This window comes from Macrotis lagotis, chromosome 3, assembly GCF_037893015.1.
Source record: "Macrotis lagotis isolate mMagLag1 chromosome 3, bilby.v1.9.chrom.fasta, whole genome shotgun sequence".
NCBI classification, from domain to species: domain Eukaryota; kingdom Metazoa; phylum Chordata; class Mammalia; order Peramelemorphia; family Peramelidae; genus Macrotis; species Macrotis lagotis.
The window spans coordinates 36,978,328-37,003,396 of NC_133660.1; the positions used below are offsets into that span (position 1 = coordinate 36,978,328).

Consider the following 25,069-nt stretch of genomic DNA (forward strand, 5'->3'; position numbering starts at 1 on the left):
AATCAGACCTGAATTCAAAGCAGGTCTTAGATACTTTCTATCTTTGTGATCCTAAGCATGTCACTTTAACCTCTTTCCCTTAGTTTCCTTAATTGTAAAATGAGAATAATAGAAGCTAACTTCCAGGCTTATTATACAGTGAGTACCACAGTGTCTGACATGGACTAAGTGCCTAATAAATGACTATTCCCAGCCACCTCAGATTATTCCTAAATCTCTCAAGTTGAACCTCATAAGGCCCCTTTTCAGATAGACCAACCCCTCCAACTCTATTTTCTGGAATACCCATTCCATAATTAACAAGCTTAGTTTGTATCTTAAACGTATTTCCTCTATCTTCTTGTTCAGAGACTTGACTCCCTTCCTGACATTACTGCTATTTCTGGCTTCATACTAATTGATTCACTAGTTCAGCCTCTCCCTCTAAAACTATCAACTCAGCAACCTCTACTCCTTTGAGACAGGTCCACACAATTCATGTTTGTAACCCAATCTATCATTATATATTAATGTCATTAGATATATTATAACATTATATAACCATTATCTATCAACTTCATAACATTCTCTTTCCTTCTTCAATGAGTACCCAGTTCAGTTTTTTCACCTGATCTTATTCTAGTACAAGGAGACTTGAACACATGAATGCTCCCTTAAATATCTTAACCTTCCAGGATAATACGGTAATAAACTCATTATCATGACCTCCTCCATTAATTTGCCTCAACAACACAAAGATGGTACAACCTTGGAATTTGTCATCACTCACCAGTGTTCTAATTCTCTGTTCATGAACTCTAAAATCCTTCTATTTAATCTTATAATTTTTCTTATCTGTGCTTTACAATGCTTCATTCTCGCCATGTTGATCTCTAAACCCTCTACTTCTCAGGACTTTCCCAGGCTATCAACCCTCTAATACTTTCCCACTTCCTGGAATCCCTTATTTTCTTGTTCTATTACTAATTACACCTTGCCAAATCCCAACCTTGGATTATTCCCAACATCTAGCTCCTTTGTTCCTATTCATTTGCTGATAGAGAGATGTAGGAAAAAATTCAAAATCACATACTGGGTCCACTACAAAATTTACAGGAAATAATCTCCACTGGATCCTTACCTCATACTTCACTGAAAAAATTGAGACCATTCTCCAAGAGCTCCCTCTTCTTCCCTAATCATCTTATAAAAATTTGAACATCCCCACCACATCTCCTCTTTTACACCTATGTTATCTTATCTGAAGAGGTGGTCCTTCTTGCCTATGCTAATCTTTCAACATGCTCTCTTGAAGCCCACCTCCCCCTGACATTCTCCTATTATCCTATCTCCTCCATTATCCCCACTTTCTAATTTTTAATCATTCCCTTTTTACTGGCTCTTCTCTGCTACCTACAAGTAAAATCATGTGTCTATCTCTATCCATAAAAAGCTTTCACTTGATTCGCCTTTCCGTAAGTCAACAAAGTCAAATACCACGCTTAAATCAAGAAAGGTTACAGTCAACCTATAGACTACAAAAGCTCATTTCTAGGAAAATTTAAAGAGGGAATCTGATGAAAGAGAACATTCAAGACTAATCCTCCTATTGTCAGATGTTACAAGAAACAGATGAAGAAAGTAGGAAAATTTAAAATAAAGAGAAAATGCAACAAGAAACAAAGTTGTGCTTAAATATTTGAAGGACAATCACAATATTAAGTTTATTCTGTGTTATTCCAGAAGGTAGAACTAGAAACAATGATGGAAAGTTATAAGAAGGGGCAGCTAGGTGGACTTAATAATTACCTAGCTGTGTGGCCTTGGGCAAGCCACTTAACCCCATTTGCCTTGCAAAAAAAAAAGTTATAAGAAGTAGATTATAACTAACCAGTTTCAACAAACACATGATCAACAGTAATGCCCAACTAGTAATGCAAGAATAGGAACCATTTTCAGAAGAAGGAATTGCAATAACCACATAAAAATGTTAACAATGACTAAAAGGGGAAAAGCAAATTAAAACATGAATGCCACCCAAGGTGGCAAAGATTACAAAATATGCTAGAATTGGTCCAATTGGTCTAGAAAATGATTTGCTATTTTGAGTTAAACCATTAAACCACTCATATACTCTGACCCAGAAAATCCACTACTGAAACAAAGACTATTCATTCACCCTTTTTGGTTAAACAAATTTTGACATATAATGTAATGTAAAGAAATGAATGAGTAATTAAGAGAAAGATGAGAACTTATATGAAGTGAGGCAGAGGAATTAAATAGAACAAAGAAAATATATACAATAAATATTTTTTAAAAACCTCTAAAGAGCTGTAGAACTCAGAGCAGTTAAAGTGATCAGTCTTGCCCAAAAAGAACATATGAGGAAACACCTCTTTCCTCCCAAAAGAGAGGTGGGGGGTTTAAAACACTCCTTACATATGCTGTCGGTTTCTGTGTTGATCGATTTAACTATTTGTTTCAAGAGACAATTTAGTGAGTCAGTGTTAGGCAAGTTATTGCAGAATGAAAACAAAAAGTATCAGTACAACTTTCTTTTCTTTTCTTTTTTAAGGTTTTTGCAAGGCAAATGGGGTTAAGTGGCTTGCCCAAGGCCACACGGCTAGGTTATTAGTTAGGTTATTAGTGTTTGAGACCGTATTTGAACCCAGGTACTCCTGACTCCAGGGCTGGTGCTTTATCCACTGCACCACCTAGCAGCCCCTCAGTACAACTTTCTAAAATGGAGCAAACAAAAAATGAAGGCCACTCCATCAGTGGAATTTCCCAGGCAAATGTTGATATAAAGTCTGCCTCTAGCTATACAAAGACTTCTGATACAAGTTGAAATGGGGGGGGGGGGGTGGAGAGTGGGAAGAGAGAAAAGTAAAGAGTTGACACAAATCGGTAAAGTTTAACTGAGCTAGACTTCAAAGGGGGGTGAAAAAAGGATTTTGGTAGGCAGAAACTAAGACCAAATCTGTAAATACAAGAATGCAAGATGAGTTTGCCTGAAAACAAACGGCACTTAAAGATAAGTAGTGCTATAAGACTCTTAAACATCAAGCTAAGGTGTTTGTATTTTATTCTTTAGATAATGAGAAACAAATGAAAGTTTTTGTCTAGGCAAGTAACAGTAAGGTCAATGCCATTAGGAAATTGTGAAACAGATTCAGAAACTACTTAGAAGATGTTTAATTATTATTATTCATTATGCAAAAGCAATTGGCAACTTACAGATGAGATCAAAGCAATCCAGTCATATGAAAAATTGCTCTAAATCATTACTTATTAGAGAAATGCAAATTAAAACTTCTCTGAGGTACCACCTCACACCTCTCAGACTGGTTAATATGACCAGAAAGGATAATGATCATTGTTGGAAGGGATGTGGAAAATCTGGGACACTACTACATTGTTGGTAGAGCTGTAAATTCATCCAACCTTTCTGGAGAGAAATTTAGAACTATGCCCAAAGGGCAACAAAAATGTGCATACCCTTGATCCAGCAATACCACTACTGGGTTTATCCCTGAAGAGATGATGAAAAAGGGTAAAAACATCACTTGTACTATATGTATGTCATGGAACACTATTGTTCTATTAGAAACCAGAAGGGGATGGGAATTCAGGGAAGCCTGGAGGAATTTGCATGAATGGACTCTGAGCGAGATGAGCAGAACCAGAAAAAGACTGTACACCCCCAACAGCAACATGGGGGTGATGATCAGCCTTGATGGACTTGCTCATTCTATCAGTGCAACAATCAGGGACAATTTGGGGCTGTCTGCAATGGAGAATACCATCTGTATCCAGAGAAACAACTGTGGAGTTTGAACAGAGACCAAGGACTATTAATTTTAATTGGATCAATGCATACCATGGAAACATGGAAGACTGGCAAATTGCCTTCGGGGGGGTGGGGGGAGGGAAGTAAGATTGGGGGGGAAATTGTAAAACTGAAAATAAATAAAATCTTTAATTAAAAGAATGATTATTATCCATGAAAGACAGGATAAGAATCTTCAATGGCAGTAGCAATGTGAACGGACAGGATGGGACAGATTTAAGAGATACTACCAAAATAGAATAGACTGGCAACTGACTATCAGGGAGTAGAAAAAGGAAGTTGACCGAAATAGTGACATTAAAAGGAAGAAAGGAAAGTGCTAAGTTTAGCTTGCAACCTGTAATGTTTGACATAGAAACAAAGTAAAAATATATAACGTTTGAGAAAGCGATAACCAGCAGGAGGGTGAGAGAATGGAATTTAAGAGATTGGGAATAGAAACCAAGATTTAGGAGCTAAACGTGTATCAATCTGATAAGTGAGATCTTGGAAGCTAATGTGATCAATAAGAAAACACAAAGTCCCAGAAATGCTAAATATAAGGACTAAGATCAGTAGAATTTACAAAAGTCATGAATAATCTTAGAGAGAACAGTGTTAGGGTAAGGAGGTGGGAGGCATTATAAAAGGCTGTGCACAGTGTAGTGGAAAAAGCTGTGAATTAGGATGTAATTAGGTTAAATTCCAGCTCAGTTACTCACTATCTAGTGATATTAGGCAAATAATGTTACCTCTCTGGGACTTCTATAAAATGAGGGCCTTCAATTAATAAGAAGTTCTTAATCCAGGTCCAGGGAACTTTTAAAAATTATAATTGTATTTGTATATAACTCATATCAATTGTAATTTCTTTACAAGTTTTTGTGCATTTAAACATTTTATTCTGAGAAGGGTACAAAAGCTTTACCAAACTGCTGCCAAAAGGGTCTAGAAAACAAAAAGAGTACAGAATTCCTTTAAGAGTAACTGAAGTGCTTTCCTTTTTCAGCTGCTGCTCCTTCTAAGTTCCTATCTATAGTCCACAGCACAAACCCCTAAAATATAAAAAGTAACTAAGTACTTAAGAAGGATTCTTTGGGGTTTTTTTTTGGCTTTTGAGGAACAATGGGAGTTAAATGACTTGTTCAAGATCACACAGCTAGTGAGTATCAAGCAGATGAGGTCACATTTGAATTCAGATCCTCCTGGCTCTGGGGACAGTAGTATCAAGCAGATAAGGTCACATTTGAATTCAGATCCTCCTCCCTCTAGGGACAGTGCTTTATCCACTGTACTGGTAGCCTTAGCTACTCCCAAGAATCCTTTTTCCTAAAAGCATTGCTGCTTTGATGGAAGCAAATTCTTTATTCAGAAGCACATGAAGATTTGTATGAATTGAGGACCAATAAGGTATATAATATCAATGTAAACAAAAAAGAGAAAATTAAGTTAAAATGCTCTGTAGGTATAATAATACAGTTTGGCCCAGGAGAAGAATTAAAGAGCCCTTTGTTTTTCAGAAAAGCTCACCATCATTCAAGAGGGCTATTTAATGCAGCTAACTCTTTCTCCTGTCTATTCAATTCTGGGCCCAAAGGCAGTCTGTCCATGATAAATGTACTTATGTGACAAAACTTCCATTTTATATATAGATTCAACTACACAGACAGTATCATAGAACTGCTTTATCTACTAGGTTTTTCTCTATGGCTGGTGAGGACGAATTCTTTTGAAAGATCATGGATTTCTCCTTTACCAAGTTTTGTAATAGTAGAAGTTGAATGTGGCCAATACATTACAAACATCTGGAAGACCTTGCCATCTCTATGAATTGCTACCAAAATGTAAAGACACGAGAACAATCAATACACCAAATAATTCCTTAATATGAAAGGGAAAAAGATATTTGCTAACTAATTATATATTACCACAAACCATCCTTAGTGACATATAACTGTCTGAAGGGTATAAAGAAAACAAGATGCTATTGGGTTTATTTACTAAATGTAAAATTGCATTTGAAGTAGTGCATACAGTAGCTCTCTTCCATGCATGTTAAAAATCATACAAGATTCAGAGCTAAATGTTTCACGCAAAATGTCAAAGTAAAAAATAGAGTACCAAAATCCCTAACCCTAAATATAGGAGAATGTTAGTGATTGTGACTAGAATGAAAACATAATTCAAACTAAATTTGGAATACTGTTTCTAGAGTTAGGTTCCGTATTTTTTTTTGGAAGGATGCCGACAATAAGAAAAACATCCAAGAAGATGACCAGAAAAACTCTCTTTAGATGAGGTTTGGAGTCAGAGATGTTTAACCTTAAGAGGAGGCTACCAGGAACAAATTATCACCTGCTTCTGAATATTTGAAATGTTCTGTAGAAGGGATTAAGATTAGCTGTTATGTTTGGCTCCAAAGGGGAAAACTAGAAACAAAAAATGATATGAAATTACAAATAAACAAATTTTGATTCAATGTAAGAAATAACTTTCCAATAACTGGGAAGTGTTACCTGAATAACTCACAGAAATTTGAATTTCAATATGTCCAAAAGAAGGTATTATCTTTCCTCCCAAACTGATGCTTCTTCCTAACTCCCTATTTCTATCCAAGGCACTACCATCCTTCAAATCACCTAAGTTTACAAACTGGAAGTCACTTTCAACTCCTCACTCACTCTCACAATCCCTAACAATCATCAGCCAGATCTCTAACACCTCAGAGACCTATCTACACCTCTCTATTAAGATTATTGAAATAGCTTCCTAACTGATTTTTCTATCTATATTCCCTCCCTTTGCCAATTCATTCTTGGCAAAGTTGGTGCTTGATTTCTATAGCATAGGGTCATATGTCAGTTCTCAACTCAAGAAGCACCAGTGGACTTTCTATTGCTTTCCATTTCCAATCTATCTTTCGAGACTTATTTCTTATTATTTACTTCTTGTACACTCTGGCCAAACTAGTCTACATTTATTATTCACCCCCAAGCCTTTTTGCACAAGCAATCACTTCAAGCTTAGAATGGGCTCTCTCCTCTTATGCCCCAGGATTTCCATTCTCTGCAAAACTCAGCTCAAGGGCCACCTTCAGAAAAAAGTTTGGTCCTTCCTGAATTGTTAGCAGTGCTCCCACTCCACTCCCCCCCAAAATTATTTTGAATATAACTTGTACTTATTATTTAGCTGTTCACACATTTCTGAACAGCAAAATATAAGCTCCCTAAAAGTAAAGACTAGTTTTCTTTGTTTTAGGATTTCCATTCTCTAGCACAAATGGCAGTACATAGCCAAGCAAAAGGCTAATTCCTCTTCCACAGAACATTTCCAGTTTTTCAGCAGCAGTGCTCTGCTCCTCCTTCTGTAAAGCCTCCTCTTAAAGGATAAACGTACCTAATTCCCCATTTACTTAACTGAGATAGTTTTCCCAAAGACAGTCTCAGGAAAGAGTCAGAAGACTATGGTTCAAGTTACAACCTTTATATGTATATCTCCTAATATTTATAAAAGAAAGTGAAGACAAACTGATCACTATAGTCCCTATCTATATGCTCTTCAGGAAAACATCTAATGAATAAAGCGATGGAAAATTTTATGGATATTAATGGGTTTGCTCATTTCAGCAAAAAAAAAATGTTTTTAAAATAATTCTGTCTTATCAAATACGAGGCAAGTTAAGATAGCAATAATCAAAACAAATACACAAGACTAATATGTAAAGAGTTTAGTTGATTTTTTAAAAATGAAGTGTTGACTATATTTCTACAGACTACAGATCCACAGTAGAGGACAATGAAAAAATTGGTTATGACTAGAATAAAGTGAAGTAAAAGGTTAAAAAAAGAAATTCATGGATTCTAATGATAAATTATGTAATGCTTTAATATTTATAAAGTATTTTATATGTATCATATATGTATATTTACATGTGTATACATGTTTATACACACACATATTCACCCTCTAAAACTTTTCTTGCACTTACTGAACTACTAAATTCAATAAAGATGAGAGAAAAAACAAATTAAAATAGTAACTTGGTTGTGGATCCGAATGAAAATATGTTCAGGATAGATGAAGCTCACCAAACAACTGCCGCCTGATACCATGTAACATTAAACTGTGGTATCAAAGAAACATCTTCCTTCTCTCTCATTTACAAAGTTGCAACTGTAGAAGAGCCTCACTCCCTGTCCTGCAGCAACACTTGATTTAGATCTCTTGTAGCTATAAATCTATGGACTAAAGCCTTTAAAAAAGAACTAGTACACAAATTTTTTTAATATAAAAATCACTGCAGCTAAGAGCATAAATTGGATTGTTTTTCAATTTTTCCTGTATCCCCAATACAGAGTCTAGCATATAGCTTGCTGATTGATGTGCTGTCAATAATAAACATTTTGAAGTCAATTATCTTTGATAAAGATCTAATGGTCAAGATTAAAGGACATGATTCTCATCATATCTCTATTATAACCCTCAAAGAGGGGTCAAGCCAGAAAGCTGACACAAATACATTAAGATCAAGAATCATTTCCCAGGCAGCTAGGTGGCGCAGTGGATAGAGCATGGGGCCTGGAGTCAAGAGTACCTGAGTTCAAATCCAGCCTCAGACACTTAATAATTACCTAGTTGTGTGGACTTGGGCAAGCCACTTAACCCCATTGCCTAGCAAAAAAAAAAATGTTGATTATTACCTAGTCTTTCTTGAATAGTCACTACCCAAGAAAAAAGAGAGGGATTCTTCTCTGACCATTTTAAAATCTAAAAAAAATTCATTTCCCAAGAGACAAGTAACCAAAGGATATGAATAAATGATTTTTAAAACAACTACAAACTATTAACCATCACATTAAAACTACTATAAGTAACTGGTGAAAAAAGAAACAAATCAAAACAACCAAAAATACGGAGATATATTGTGGAACTGAGTCAAATCATTCTGGAAAGCAATATGGAATTTTGTTTTTAATATGACTCAAGTGTCCAAAGTCGTTGATCCTGAGATTCCATTGCTAAGTAATTCTCCTGAAAGACTTCCAAGGTAGAAATGGCACATACAAGTCAAAATATTAGTAAAAAATACTTTTTTTATAATAACAAAAAAAAAGTACAACCAAGTAAATTAGACTACTGAACTTTGGAATGGCCAAAGCACATGTAGTATAAGAATGTAGGGGCTTATTATTCAACTATAAGAAACAGAAATCATTAAGAATTTACAATAGGGGCAGCTAGGTGGCTCAGTGGATAGAGCACCGGCCCTGGAGTCAGGAGTACCTGGGTTCAAATCCAGTCTCAAGACAGTTAATAATTACCTAGCTGTGTGGCCTTGGGCAAGCCACTTAACCCCATTTGCCTTGCAAAAACCTTAAAAAAATTTACAGAAGGATATTTTCTCCTCCATATAGTTTTATTTTTTAACTGATCTTTTTTTAAATATCATATTCATTTCATTTAATGTGATATTTAATATTGACTTTCCTTCCTCAACAACGTTATTACTTGTAACAAAGGGTTTTTTTTAAGGGGGAGGGGATAACAGTTCAGCAAAACCAACTAACACATCAAATCTAGTAAGCTGGAATTATCAACTCTGAAGATGGAGAGATGAATGGTCTCATTCCTTCTTCAGGCAACTCAGTTGTTATGACACAGCATAGAGCTTCATTTTAATAGTTCTTTAATTTACATTGTTTTAATCATTTTGCATATGGTCTTTCAGGATCTACTTATCAGTTCTACAGTGAAAAGAGCAGATCCCAGAAAACATATACAATTATATCAGTGCAGTAAATGGAAAAGCACACACTAAAAAATGAAACTGAATGGAGTAATATCGACTAAACTTGACTCTCAAGAAAAGTTAAAACAGCTCTCTTTCCTTTTATGTTAGAGGTGGTGAACTGAGGATGTTGAGATAAAGAAGTCTATCCATGCAATTAGACATAATCACTGTGGCTGGTTTTGCTGATTTTCTTTTTTCTTTATAACTCTTTGATACAAGGAAAGGCTCATTGGGGAGGGGATAGATTTGGAAATGGAGGTGATTTTAAAACAAAAGGCCTCAAGGAAAAAATACCTTTCTCCTCAAGCAAATTTTATTGTTTGAGTAATTAGCTAATATCAGAATGAGACATCACGGAATACAATCCAAAATATTACTACATAACAGGGTTTAAAGATCTATTCTTAACAACCAGATGGGCAATCAGGTGAGCAATCAAGAGTTAAGAGAACCACTACTATAAGAAATTGGGAGGAAAGAGAATAACCCATGAATGGTGAGTTACATAAAAGTAAACATCTGGTTAAATAAATACACGAGGCCGCTAGGTGGCGCAGTGGATAAAGCATGGGTCCTGGAGTCAGGAGGGCCTGAGTTCAAATCCAGAGTCAGACACTTAATGATTACCTAGCTGTGTGGCCTTGGGCAAGCCACTTGACCCCATTTGCCTTGCAAAAAAAAAAAAACTAAAAAAATTCAAAAAATAAATAAGATAGTTTTAACTTAAACATAATCCAACCTATATCTGACATAATGCTAATTTATCCACAAATTAATATAAATAGACATTAGCCAGAAACCAAAGGTTACTTTTATTTGTTCAGTTATAACAAATACCACACAGAGTCAATGTAGTGTGCTACCGTGAGTGGTCAATCCTGAGCAAAGAAGAGTACAAAGTGCTATGTGGGATTTTTTTCTTTTCTGGGGGGTGGGGGTGGAGGCAGAGAAAGAGGAAAAAGGAGACCAGAAGAGAATATGAGAATGTACCTTAAACAAACAAGTTCAACTCTATTTGCTTTCTTTTACACATGCACATATGATGCTTTCATTTTAAAATTAACCATATACAGATTTTATCTAAACTTACTTGGACCCTAAAGGTTGCTTTATAACACATCATGGTAACAGTTTGGCACGGGCTTTTAAAGCATTTTTTGTGCCATGCACCCTTGTGGCAGTCTGGCAAACTTCTCAAGTGCGTATGTGTACACATATGTATACACACACACACATATATAGTGAAATACAATTATCAAAACTTTTTTAAAGCTCAACCTCCACCATCCTCAAAGACCCCAATTAAGTACCCCTGCCCCACAAAATCCCCAAGAGTAACCACTCCCAACCATTCATTTCTCTTCAAGTACCCAGTCTCTTCTCTGCCCTCCCTTATCATTTAAGTAGGACGTTGCATTTTTTTACTCTACTTGGAAAGTTGTGGCCATCTGATGTTCAGCAAACCATCAGATCTATCCCTTCACCTAACCTCTCAATTTGCACCATTTGCTGAGGAATAAGGAATAAATGAACCTCCTCCCTGCCATAAGCCTTTCTGCTCATCAAATGCCCTCCCCTCCCCCTCTTGCCATTGCAATCTCCTTTTCTATTAGCTTAAAAAGTCTATCTATATTCTCAAGCCTCCACCATCCTCAAAAAACAAAAATAAAAACAAGCTGTTTATTCCCCAGCTGTAGCAATCACTTCTTAAGCAAATGAATACAAAATATGTCTCTAGCCAGGTCTACATTCCCAAGTGCATATCCTGACTTCCACAAACTCATGTCAAGAAGCAAATTCATCTCCTGACCCCTAAATCAGAGACTGTGACTCTTCTTCACTTGCCTATTTCTCTTAATAGTGCTGACTAGGCTCAAAATAAATTATCTTTGACTATTCATTCAACTTCTACTTCAACCCAGCCAATTTAATTAGAAGGTACACCAGGTAAATAATAGAGTAAAATTAATGTGAAATAAGTCTAGAAAGATATGCTGAAGTCAGATTGCAAAGAGTTTTAAGAATTTGTATTTTATCCTAGTGGATAGAGAGAGCCCTCTGAAAATTCTTGGCAGCTCTGATGAACTAGAGAGGAAACAGACTGAAATATTGCTATAATCTTAAGTGAGAGTTAATGTGGGCTTGAAGAATGATGGCTTTCTTCTCGACTCTTTTACCCCATCTCTTTACTTGTTTTCTCCCCACAGAGTTTCTAAGATTTCAATTCTACAGTTACTATCCTCATTTTTCAGTTTCTCTGGTTTTTCCCCCTCCAAAGTTTCCCTGCCAGTCTCCTTCAAACATGCTCAGGTTTCTCTACTCCTGAACAAATAATCTTAACAACCCTGATACTACTCCCAAATTGTCCTCCTTTCTTGTGGTTTACACCCCCATCCACTTCACATCTAGGTCAATCTCCAAATCCCAAAATCTAAAACTTTTTTCTTAAAAGTAACCAAATGAACCTGGCAAATAAATGACATTTTCTTAGTTCTCATCTTTCTCCATCAACATATAGAACACTTGTTCCTCCATTCATGATGCAACCATTAATCTTTCCAAGTCTATCAATACTTACCATTTTGCTGCAACATCTCTCATCCCTTATACATAAGTATAGCCCTAAAGCTAAGTTTAAATCCCTACTTTAAAGATCACCTCTAAATAAATTATTTAAACCTCTCATCTCTGAAATGTCATTTTCTTCAAGGCTCTTTTCTATTTTCATGTTTCAATATCACAATTCACCAAGTCCTGATTGATTTGATCCTATCAATTCACCTTCTCAACTCTATCATTTCTGTCCATGGTTAAAAACAATTCTAGGGGTGGCTAAGTGGCACAGTGGATAGAGCACCGGGCCCTGGAGTCAGGAGGACCTGAATTCAAATCTGGCCTCAGACACTTAATAGTTACCTAGCTGTGTGGCCTTGGGCAAGCCCTTGCCTTGCAAGAAAAAAAAAATAAAAATAAAAAATAAAAACAATTCTAATCAAGCTGGAAATTTGGCATCATCTTTTATTTTTCTTTCTCTTTTATTCTCTAGAGCCAACCTGCCACCAAATGATTCTCAGTCCTATTGTCCTAATCCAAGTCCTGTACACATTTTATAATCAGCTTCTTTATCACTACTCTCTCACCTGGCCAATTCATATACTAATCTTGTTCTAATAGGGTTTTCTTCATGTCATTCCCCTGCTCAAAAATGTTTCTTCATTATTGGAATCTAAATGCCTCTGGATAGGTGGCTTTCAAGTTTCTAGTCAATGGAGTTCCTACTTATTTATAAGTCCACTGTTCAATCTGTTGCAGGCAAGCTGGGATAATGATTACTGTTCCTTTCCACCAAGACACAGAAGATGCCCATTCCTAATCTCTACCTTTTGCATACTGTCCTAATATCTAGTCCCATAAGAAATATCATTGCTTCTCCCTTTTAGATATCTAAACTTCATCTTTTCCAAAGCCATCAACACATATCCTTTTCTTTGGCCACTCCAGTCCAAACACAGCATCTAATACATAGAAGATTCCTAAGAAACTCTTATTGATGAATTCTTTAAATTCCTCTGACAGTTATACAAGTGCCACTTACTTGATTTGTGTAAAAGTTGGAGTAAATGGCTGCTAAGGTTTCTTTCAAGTATCTGCAAGCTTTCTAAGAGCAAAGATCACTTACCTTCTTTTGAATTCCCTATTTCACCTATGTGCTAACCAAAGACTCAAAACTAATTAATACTGATTTTAAAAATAAACAAAATTAATTCACAACTTCAATCAAAACAGATTTCCAACTAGAACCAAATCAACTACAGTGTAATGAAAGCTATGCCTGTTAGCTCCAGTGTACTAACACAGGACATGAGCTCTAGTGATCAAGAACATAGATGTAAATCCTACCACTGTCACTACCTCTATGACTTTGTGCACATGTTTATCCATGTGTAAAGGGGAGGGAAAATAAGTAATGGTTTCTGAGGTCCTTTTCAGGCCTATATCTACGAACCCTCAAATAATTGCACAAGAAATAAGATCAATATATCCATACTATATCTGTTGCTTTCTCACCAAGTTCATACTCTACAGTGCACATCATACACTATTTAAAATCCAGGATCCCAAATACCCTTATTTATTGTGATTCTACTTCAGTCAAAAGGCTAAATTTCACAGCACAGTAGCTAAATTGTAGTAGGATGACAGTCATTGCATAATTCCATGGCATAAACAAACTAGCAAATAGGCCAGATTCATTTATCCTTGAATTTTAAAGACCATGACTTTTGGGGGGGATTGTCTTAACCTCACTCATTCTGATCATAAAAACATGCTAGACTAAATATAGGCTATCAGAGGATGGACCTAGAGAAGACCCATAGGGATACCCACATTTCTCTCTACTATAGCCCTAATTACAGATTGGTAATTTCACCTTTTTTTTTCAAAATCTTAATCTTATTCAGCATCTAGGTGGCACATTGAATAGAGTGCCAGGCCTGGAGTCAGAAAGATTGAATCTGGTCCAAGGCAGAGAGATACTGTTTGCCTCTGTTTCCTCATCTATAAAAGGAGCTGAAGAAGGAAATGGCAAACCACTCCAGTATCTTTACTAAGAAAACCCCCAAATGGGGTCATAAAGAGTCAAACATGGCTGAAATGACTGAACAACAAATTACTTAACAATTGATACAAATGTATTCAGGAAATGAATTAGATGACAGGGGAATAAATTGAACTGGGTTTGAAAGACTGCTGCACATCTTCCGAAGAGTTGATCATTAGAGTGAGCTTCAAACACATGCATGTGACACAGTCTTTCAATGGTGAGAATTATTCTATTCAATATATCACTGTTTCCATATCTAGCTTTGAATTGGGTGAATTCTGCTTCTCCTCAATTTAGTCAATTGTTGCGAAATCTCCCCTTATCATCCTCCCTCCAAAATACACATCTTTAAAAGGTGGGGAATGGTAAAGAAATCAACAATTAGCAAAGGCAACTACGTTTCATTTTTCATTTCCTTCCCCTATTCTTGCCTTTGTTGGAGACTTGAAGGATCCCTTACATGTCCTAAAATAAATTGATTACCTACCCCCCTGAAAAAATCAGGACATTAACAACATTCTTAGTAATAAATTTTTAAAAGTTATTTCTAAATAAATATACCTTCTACCAAAAAAACAAAAAAATAAAAAATAAAGGTTTTCCTGGCAGCAATCTCCTTCCATATATGGCCTAAATGTAAGATAGTAAACCAAATGATACTTAACAGACTTTTTTTTAAAAACACTTGAACCAGAGCAAGATGCACATCTGTATTATGTTGATGGGAGTGCAGTAATATCCCCTTTTAATTAATAGCATAATTTTGCTTCCAGAAACTTGGGGCCCCTGATACAAAAGGGATGCATTCCAGGATATTAATTATCTTCCCCCCCCTTCATCCTGTAAGATCCTTCATCCTATCTCCCTTTTGGCAGTCTAGTCAAGGCATTCCTCAGAGCCTGGCCTAACTTTTCAGTGACTTAGATCTGAGAATGAGCCATTTCGTCAGCAAAGAGGTTTCCCCAATTTCCTGTCATCAGGCTTTTGTTTAGAGAAACATCACTATCATAGAATCGGGTTAGAGATGGAAGGGGACTTAACAGCTAGCAATTATAAATTTTGCAAAGTTCTTTACATCTTTTATCTCATTTGATCTCTTTGAGGCAGGCACTGTCCTTACCTCCATTTTAGAGATAAAGAAACTGCTGCAAAAATAAGATGGATGCCCAGGATCATACAGCTTTAGTAAGTATCTGAGGCAGAATTCAAAGACTAAAGGTCTTCCTGACTCAGGCCTAGAGTTCTATTCACTATACTACCTATCATCTATTCTAACCCCATCATTTTACACTGGAAGACAAGAAGTAATATTGTAAATCTATTTAGTTCTAACAACTAAAAAAGAGACTTTTCATGGTTGCACAGACCCTAGATGGTATGTAACTTGTCCAAAGTCCCATAGCTAGTGGTAGAGTGGAACTAGAACTATGATGATGATGATGATGATGAGCTTCACAAAACCCTATAAGCTGGGTATTGCTATTAACCCTGTTTGATTGAGCTTAAGTGAATGGTTCAGCATCACAAAGCTAGTGAGTGAGAGGCAGGAATTGAACTCAGTTCTTGCTGATTCTAAGTCCCAACACTTTGGGGAGCATAGCTAGTTCTCTAAATATACTTTGAAATAGAAATGTTCACAGGTTCGTTCTCTCTCTCTAGTCTAAAACAGTAAATTCCAGTTTCCAGTTTGGTTAGGCTTCCACAGATAATCAGACCCCTAAAATAAAAAAAAATCTGAGGCTATCTTGGCCAAATCACACCATCAACTAGATGAAAACTTGCATTAAGGGGAACTTATTAAGATCCAGAGCCTAGAGTCAGGAAGATTCATCAACCTAAATTCAAATCCAGCCACAAATACAAGTCAAATGACCTTGGGCAAATCACTTAAGGCTGTTTGCTTCAATTTTTTCATCTTTAAAATGAGCTGAAAAAGGAAATGACAAACCACTCCAGTATCTTTCCCAAGAAATCTCCAAATTGGGTCATGAAGGTTTGGACATGATTGAAAATGATCAAGGCAACATAATTATGATCCTTCTTTCCACAGTCACTGCCCTAGTTGGGCTTCACTTAAGCCTAATAACCACTAGCTCAATCTTATTTTCAAACATTCCTGATCCACACATTCCTTCTGGTTATTCAATGAACATTTCCTTCAAACTTAAAACTTACTTGACAAAAAAAAAATAAGTCAACCAAAAGTGGGTATTGCCTCTTTCTTTCCTTTTAATCTCTCCTAAACGCTCTGCAATCTGGCTTCAGACCTTTATCGTTCAACTGAAACAACTCTCTCCAAAGATACCAATAAACTGTTAACAGGCAACTCTAATTAATGGTTTTTCTCCGTCCTCAACATTCTTGATCTCTGGATCTGTGTTGACCACCTTCTTCTGCTGGTCAGTTTTTCTTCTCTGAGTTTCATGATTGCTTTCTCCTGGTTCTACTTGCCTTGGGCCCTTCTCAGCAACAATCTCAGAGACCTTTCTTATCTATACTCTCTCACTTGGTACCAGGGATGCAATTATCATCTATATGCAGATCATCCTGACATCTATAAATCCAGTCCTTTATTCTCTAGACTTTCAGTCCCATGTTACCAAGCCTTTTGGAAATGGCAAACAACTCAATGTCTTTGCCAAGAAAATCCCATGAATGGTACGGTCCACAAGGTCACAAAGAATCTGACACGATGGAACAACATTATCCTTTCCCCAAAACCTCCTCTCTTCCATTCTATTATTATTAAGGATATTATTGGGGCGGCTAGGTGGCGTAGTGAATAAAGCACTGGTCCTGGAGTCAGGAGTACCTGGGTTCAAATCCGACCTCAGACACTTAATAATTACCTAGCTGTGTGGCCTTGGGCAAGCCACTTAACCCCCTTTGCCTTGCAAAAAAAAAAAAAAGGATATTATCATACTCCCAGTTACTCTGGCAAGAGTCAACATCCTAGATCAGGCCTTTATCACCTAATTTTTATTCTTGTTTGAAGTATCTTCTCACTCTATAATCTATCCACCACAAAACTGCCAAAGTGATTTGTCTAAAGCTTTAGTCTGCCTACTCAAAATCCAATGGGAGCCCATTACCTCCAAGACCAATACAAAGTCCTCTTATTGGTATTTAAAACTGGTCATTAAAACAAAAACTTATCATAACCTGGCCCCTTGCTACTTCTCCATTGGTTTTGAAATTTTACTTCTTTCCTTCCAAGCACTCTGCAACCACTGGCCTATTTGCTGATCCTTCTACTTGCCATTTCAAAGGCTGCTCACTCCCATCTATCTTCATGGCCTTCACAGAGCTGGCAGGCTTATGACTGAAATGCTTTCCATCTTCACCTTTTTGTCTGACTTCCTTCCTTTTAGTCCTCCTAAAAGCTAGGGCCTTCCCCTTGGCATCACTAGGGTCACAGCGGTGTCTGTGTCCACTGTTTCTATCTAGCAGGTACCCAAGTTATCTATGTCTCCCTCATTAGAATGGGTTCCTGGAGAACAGGGACTGATGGACTACAATGACTGACAGATAGGAAGGACTTCTTTCTTAAGTGGTATTAAATCCCTCCCCACTCAAATCCATCTTCCATAAAATTACCAAAGAAATGTCCCTGACCTAGAGACTACACCAGGATTCTACACCACACCCATCTCTCTTAGGAGACTCAAAATGAATAAAAGTAGTGGAAATTAAATAAGATAAACAAACTAGAGCAATACAAGCTTCCACCTACAGCGGTTTCTGTATCTCCGGGATAAAACATAAATAGCTCTATTTGACATTCAAAGCTTTTCCCAACCTGACCCTTCACATATTTCTTACTCCATTAAACACAGATTTTTGCCTAGACACACTAGCACTACTTCTTGTTCCTCCAGTAGAAAGGAGGCCTATCTCAGTGCTTTTCTCTAAATGTTCCTTTTCCTTGGAATTCTCACTTCCCGACTCCTGAAAGCCCTTGGAAGCTTCAAATTTAGTTCAAGAGCCACTCTCCAGGAGACTTTTCTTAGTTCCCCATTTATTCTGCATGTATCTTGTGTAGGTCTAAGAGATGTACATATTTCCATTTCTCATTCCTCCTCAAAATATGTGCTCCTTGGGGGCATGACCAATACTGTCTTTGGTATTCTCAGGTTCTGCCACATAGAAAATACATAAAAAAAAGCTGTTGATTGAGACAACCCATTCCAACTTTGCACTACGATGGAAACAAGTTATTTCTTACGTGGAGATGAAATATTCACCTCTGTGAAACTCAATACAATAAGAGCTTCACAAACACCTAAGTCCTATATAAATCTCTAATTTAAAAAAAAAGGTTTTGAAGAATAGTCTACCACTTCTCCCAAGCCCCAAATATCTCAGCCATGATCAAAGTTAATAAGCAGGCTCAGAAACTGTATAAGAAATATATCAAGAGGGGCGGCTAGGTGGCGCAGTGGATAGTGCACAGGCCCTGGAGTCAGGAGTACCTGAGTTCAAATCTGGCTGCCACTTGATGCCAATTGCCTTGCCAAAAAAACTTATATATATATATATATATATATATATATATATGTATATGTATATGTATATGTATATCAAGAGCAGTAAAATGTTGTACACCAGGTCAAAATCAGGACTACATATAAAGATAGGGAATTACATCAATTATCACCAAAAGAATAATGCCACAATACAACCAAATGACACTTATGGCTTGTTTCTAGAGTGCTTTCCCATCTCTTACATAATTATCTTAACAACCCTGGGAGAAAAGTAAGGCTTCTTCACCAGCGTACAGAGGAGAGAGAGTCAACAGTGGTATGGGGATATGCCTAGTTATTACTGGTGCCCAGATCACCTACAGCAAATTTCTTTCAAGTTATAAAGCAAACTCAGAAAAGTGGAAACTACAATTCCACATTACATTATCTCTTAGGGGACCCAAACTAGATAAAAGACATGGAAATTAAGTGAGATAAACAATAAACTAGGGTGCCAGAAGTTAACTAAAAGATCCAAAAAGAAACAATATCCAATAAATACCATTTTGCAGGCCAATGATGGCAACCTGGGCTAGAACCAAGAAACACTAAGAAACTAAGAAAAAACTAAGAATTAATCAAAACTAAGAAACCAGGAAAAACAAAGAAAAAATCTTAATGACCTAATAATGAAAAGTAGGTTGAGGCAGCAATTAAGTCTTGATTTTAAGGGATATAAATGAAATATAAAAAGATAGCCATCTTCAGGTAGCTAGGTGGTGCAGTAGATAGAAAGCACTTGCCCTGTAGTCAGGAGGACCTGAGTTCAAATCCAACCTCAGACACTTAATAATTACCTAACTGTGTGGCCTTGGGCAAGCCACTTAACCCCATTGCCTTGCAAAAACCTAAAAAAAAAAAAGAAAAAAAAGATAGCCATCTTCAAATCTTTATAACACATCCCCCTCTCTTACCCAAGAAAACAAACTGTGTTAGGCAAAAAAGTAACTTTTTACAATGGCAAGAGCAGTTATTTTGTAGAACAAGAAGCTTGAGGTCAGTTTTTGAATCCTACACAAGCCTTGCAGAGTATATAACATTGTAAAAAATGCTTGCTAAAGAAAATAGTCAATGAAAGTTGGATTTGGAAAATCATGGAGAGACCTAAATTCAAGCACATTAGTTAACGAGTTTATAAAATACTAATTTGACAAGCCCATGGGCAAGTCAAATCACATGAAAAATAAAGGATAATACCAAAAAAACTCGACAAGCTTTGTAAGGAGAGGTTTACAAAGCACAAAAGACTATATTTGCAAGTAATGATTTAAAATTTAAATATTTGAAAGCTAATAATAAAATTTGAGTTAGTTGCATCAATAAAATGCTAAAAAGGATATTCTGAATTTTGTAAAGCATTTAAAATTCTATTGCAAAAAATTTGAAACACAAATTGGAGATTGCTTGGTGATAGGAATGTATTATTAAATTGCTCAACCTGCCAAAAGAATTCCAAGCTCTCCTGGGGATTAGGATTGGTTTTTCCCCCCACCTTTTCTCGAAAAGATCCCTGATATCAAATCTCTTCTTTGCTCCCTACCATAGCAATTTTTTTTTTTTGCTATAACCCGTTATCAATTCCAACTTCTCAACTACCACACTTCTACTCCAACAATGACAAGTGTCAGGTAAGAAACAATGCACAATAACAAATGTCAGGTAAGAATGCAATCTGGACTACGAACTATAAAGGTTCTTAATCAAGTATTTCTGAAGTAGGCAATGGAGTGAAATCAGTGAGATCACACATGGCCATTCCTAGAAATCAAATGTTATTATGTTAAAGATTTTTTTTCACCTGGAGAATCATCATCCTTTCAGTTTCCTATTCAGGTTACCTGTCAAGAATTTAATTAAAAACAGCAGCTTTACTAGAAGCTCAAAGGCCCAAGGAATGTTTAGTTAGGTCACTCTGTTCATAAAATAAATTCTAAATTAAGAAGCTAATACAGATTTGGGTAGGAATTTCTGTATTCTTTCTGGAAGGCAAATGGTAAGGCTTAGTAGGCCCTTCTCCCTTCAAAAGTCTTGAATTACAAGGGCCAGGTAGAGCGCTTCTTGCACTTCCACGACGAGGAGGAGGGAGTTTCTGGTCATCAGTATTCTCTTATGCAACAATCCGTAGCATGATGCCCATCCACTTAATTGTATCAAACACCTCTACCATCCATGGTCCCGATGGAGACAAAGATGAATAATCTAGAGCATCTGGCGCTGCGCTGCGGCCTCCTGCCTCTTCCCCCACCGGCTCCCGGGCCACCGGCTCCCGGGCCACCGGCTCCCGGGCCACCGGCTCCCGGGCCACCGGCTCCCGGGCCACCGGCTCCCGGGCCACCGGGCCACCGGCTCCCGGGCCACCGGGCCACCGGCTCCCGGGCCACCGGGCCACCGGCTCCCGGGCCACCGGCTCCGCGCCCCACGTTTACAAACCAGAACAGGTTGGGACAGAACAGACGCGGCAATGAGGAATAGTGCGTTACAAGGGGAGAAGTCAGCCTGGCACGGATGCCAGGGGGAGACCGGGAGGCCAGGGGGCGCACTGGGAGGAATCGGGTCCACGGGGGGAGGGGGGCAGGGAGGTTTCTGAAGGTGATGCTCGAGCGGGCCGGGGGGGCCCCGCAGAGAAGGATGGGGAGCCCGGCCGGGGTCCGGGCCCAGGGCGCGGAGAGGAAGGGAGCATAAAACATGGCCGCAAGGGTAGGCTGGAGGCCGGCAGCCTCCACCAGAAAGCCGAGGGACCCGGAGGGTCCGGGGGGCGCAGCCACCGCGCGCCGAGGCCTCCCCACAAGCCCACAGCAGCTTTCACTCTTTTTGCATCCAAACGGCGGCGACGGGCGGGGGCGGGGCCGGGGGCGCGGGGCCGGGGGCCGGCTTGCCGGGCCCACCCCCTCCACGTCTGCGGTGCAGAAACGCGTTAGGATCCGGAGTCCGGAGCTAGCCCTCCGGCTCGGGGCCCGGCCCGGCCCGGCCCGGGGGGCCTTCCTCCGGCCCAGGCCCACCTGCCAAGGCAGGCCGCGGGGAGGGGGAGGGGAGCAGGGAGGAAGAGGAGGCGGCCCGGCCCGGCCCTCCCCTCCCCCAGCCCGGCACACGGATGCGCGGGTGGGGGTGGGGCGGGGGCCGGGGTCTCGCCGCCGGGTGGTCCAGGCCGCGGCTCCCGCCCCCTCCCCCGGGCAGGGCGGCGCCGCAGCCCCCTGGCCCAGACCCTCACCTCGCCCCCGCGCCCGCCCCGGCCCCCGGGCCGCACGCACCTCCAGGCGGCGGCGGCGGAGGCCACAGACTCGGCTCCCACGAGAGGCCGCGGCGCACGGTGGCCTTGCTGGTCCGCCTCGGCTGCGCTGGGCCCGGCCTGCCCGACGCGACAAGGAGCCCCCGAGCCTGGCAGCCTGCGAGCCTGGCAGCCGGCGAGCGTCGGGCGCTGTCCTGCGGGGCGCGTGCACGCGGGCGGGCTCCCTGGCTCCCCGGCGCCGGGCTCTGGCTCTGAGCGACAGGGAGCGGGGGTCCCGCCCCCTCCACCACCGCCCACTCTTATTGTTTTACCCCTGCCGCCCGGCCCGGGGAACCCCGTCCGCCGGGCGCCGGCCAACCACGGAGGCGCTCCTCCCGGGCCCGCCCTCCCTCCCCCCCCCCGGCCGGCCCCTTCTCTGCGCACGCGCAGGTCTCCGCGACCCCGGCGCCCGTTCTCGCGCTCCCCCTCCGCTCGCGGCCCGGACTGGAGAAAACCGGAACCGGCCTCCGGCACGCCGGCCCTCCCCCGCCCGCGCGCTCCCGCGGCTCTGACGTCATCGGCGGCCGGGAGCCGGGGCCGGGGGCCGGGGGCCTCCCGCCGCGACATTGTAACCTGGGCAGACGCGGGGGCGGCGGGGTTGGCGCCCGGGGAAGGCCGGGGTGGCGGCCTCGGCCGCAGGGGGCCCGCGTCGCTGCGGCGGCTCCGGCGTCCGGCCCGTGTGGCCCCGGGCGCGGGCCGGTGCCGGCCTGGGGGTGCCGCGGAGCCCGCCGGCCTTGCCCCGGGGGCAGCCCCTGCAGACAAAGGCTCCCGGCGGGGCACACCCCCATTTCTATACACGCGCGGATGGCAGGCACGGAATCCAAGCCAGATTAATCACTGCTGTGGGAAGGGAGGAGAGGGACATAGAAAATGGGGACGCCAAATTACAGCAAGGGGACTGGGGAGACCGCGTGTAATCAGAAAAATAAAATGTCATTTATAAATAAAAAACGGGTGGCTAGGTGCTGCAGTGGATGGAGCACCGGCCCTGGGGTCAGGAGGATCTGAATTCAAATCTTAATAATGACCTAGTTGTGTGGCCTTGGGCAAGCCACTTAACCCCATTGCCTTGCAAAAACCTAAAAAGAAAAAAAAATAACATACATATAACTAAAATAGAGATAAAGTAGAGGAAAGAACCTTAGAGGGAGAAGGCACAAGGTAGGTTTGAGTTAAGTCTTCCAGGAAATCAGGATAACTAAAAGCAATAAGGAGGAAGAAACTGGAGGTGGAGTCCTATGAAGAATTACAAAGAAACAGCCCAGTGTAGCTGGATCATAGAGGAAAACATAAAATACATTTTGTATTTGTATAAAAAAAATGAAAGGTGGGAAGGCACCAAGCTACAAAGGGCCTCAAATGCCAATCAGAGGACTCTGTATTGATCCTGGAGGTAATAGGGAACCACTAGATTTTATTGCTAGAGAATGACTAGGCAGACCTAGGCTTTAGGAAAATCACCTTGGCAGATGAGTAGAGGAGAAATTGGAGGAAAGACTTGAAGTCATAGTCCAGAGGAGAAGTGAAGAGGGCCATCAAGGTGGTGGCTGAATGGATGGAGAAAAAGGGGATCTAAAGGAGAGATCCATTGAAGGTAGGAAAAAGTAACAAAAGATTGGATATGTTGGTGAGTTAGAGTGAAGAGTCTAAAATGATATTCTACCTTGAGAGGCTGGTGATGCCCTCCATAGTAAGGGAATGGAAGAAGGGAGATTTGAGGATAGGAGGAATAATGAGTTCTGCCCCCCAAAAAACAGTTGATAATGTGGGATTAGAAATCTAGAGAGAAAAACTTCCAGATACATAGATTTGGGAGTTACCTGCAGAGATAGCAATCAAATCCATGGAGAGTCCATAAAAGAGGGAAACTCTCCATGAAACATTTAGAACAAAATGAGAGGAGTCCAGGTTGGAGCCTTGAGAGACACCCAAGTTTAAGATCAAGCAAAGGAAATTGAAGAGGAATAATCTAATACAGGTAGGAGAAGGAAGACAGAGCAATGTCATGAAATCCAGAGGAAAAAAGTGTATCCAGGGGCAGCCAGATGGCACAGTGGATAGAGTACTGACCCTAGAATTAGGAGAACCTGAGTTCAAATCTAGCCTCAGACACATCTATTACTTAATTGCTCAACCTTGGGAAAGTCACTTACTTCCTTTGCCTTGTCAAAAAAAAAAAACATTTAGAAGAAGGGAATCAACAGCGTCAAAGGTTGCAGAGAGGTCAAAAAATGACTTAAAAAGGTTGATGGAATGGGGGCGGCTAGGTGGCCTAGTGGATAAAGCACCAGCCCTGGAGTCAGGAGTACCTGGGTTCAAATCCGGTCTCAGACACTTAATAATTCCCTAGCTGTGTGGCCTTGGGCAAGCCACTTAACCCTATTTGCCTTGCAAAAAAACCCTAAAAAAAAAATGTTGATGGTAATCTTGGAGAGAGCTGTTTTAGTGGACTGATGAAGTCATGTCTGAAGCCAGATTGCAGAGGGTTTAGGAGAGATTGAAATGAGCAGAAGTTTAGCCTAGAGAGGAAAGATGATCAAATGAATTTTAAAGAATGGGAGAGGCATGGGTAGATTTGGAGGCAGCAGGGAAGAAACCAGTAGATAGGGAGGGACGATTTGTCCTTCATTCTCAAAGAAGGCCATGACATCAGGGAGGGGATACCATGACAAACAAGTGAATTGGATTTGAGTGAGGGGTGGATGTGCTAAATCACTAGATCTAAATCAGGACAACTGAGATGTCTCTGGATGTAACTTGCCTAAGGTCATACAGTTAGTAAGTGTCTGAGATCAAATTTGAGTGCAGGTCCTTCTGACTCCAGGACTGATACTCTATCCACTGCATCACTTAGCTACCCCTCAGGATACAGAGTAACAGAAGATAAAAGATAGAATGAGAATGGTAAAAGATGCTTTTTGCTTGAGTACATTGGAACGAATTTGGAATCAAGGATGTATGTAAAGGTATTGGCCTTTGCAGAAAGAAGAGACACTTTTCACCCTAGAAGTGAAGGCAAAGATAGCAGGGAAGGGTGTTTTAGGGATAGGAGTTGAGGAACAGGAGAGAA

At 40.2% G+C, this 25,069-nt stretch overlaps 1 protein-coding gene across 2 annotated transcripts in view; it reads right to left on the reverse strand.

Moving 5' to 3' along the window:
* The window catches only part of G3BP2 (G3BP stress granule assembly factor 2), a 44,760-nt gene extending 22,568 nt beyond the window's left edge, over positions 1-22,192 (reverse strand). For both annotated transcript variants that reach the window (XM_074228466.1, XM_074228465.1), the window contains exon 1: positions 21,983-22,192. The gene's annotated coding sequence lies outside the window, so the exon portion shown is untranslated. The remainder of the gene's footprint in view (positions 1-21,982) is intronic.
* Positions 22,193-25,069: the final 2,877 nt, after the last annotated feature.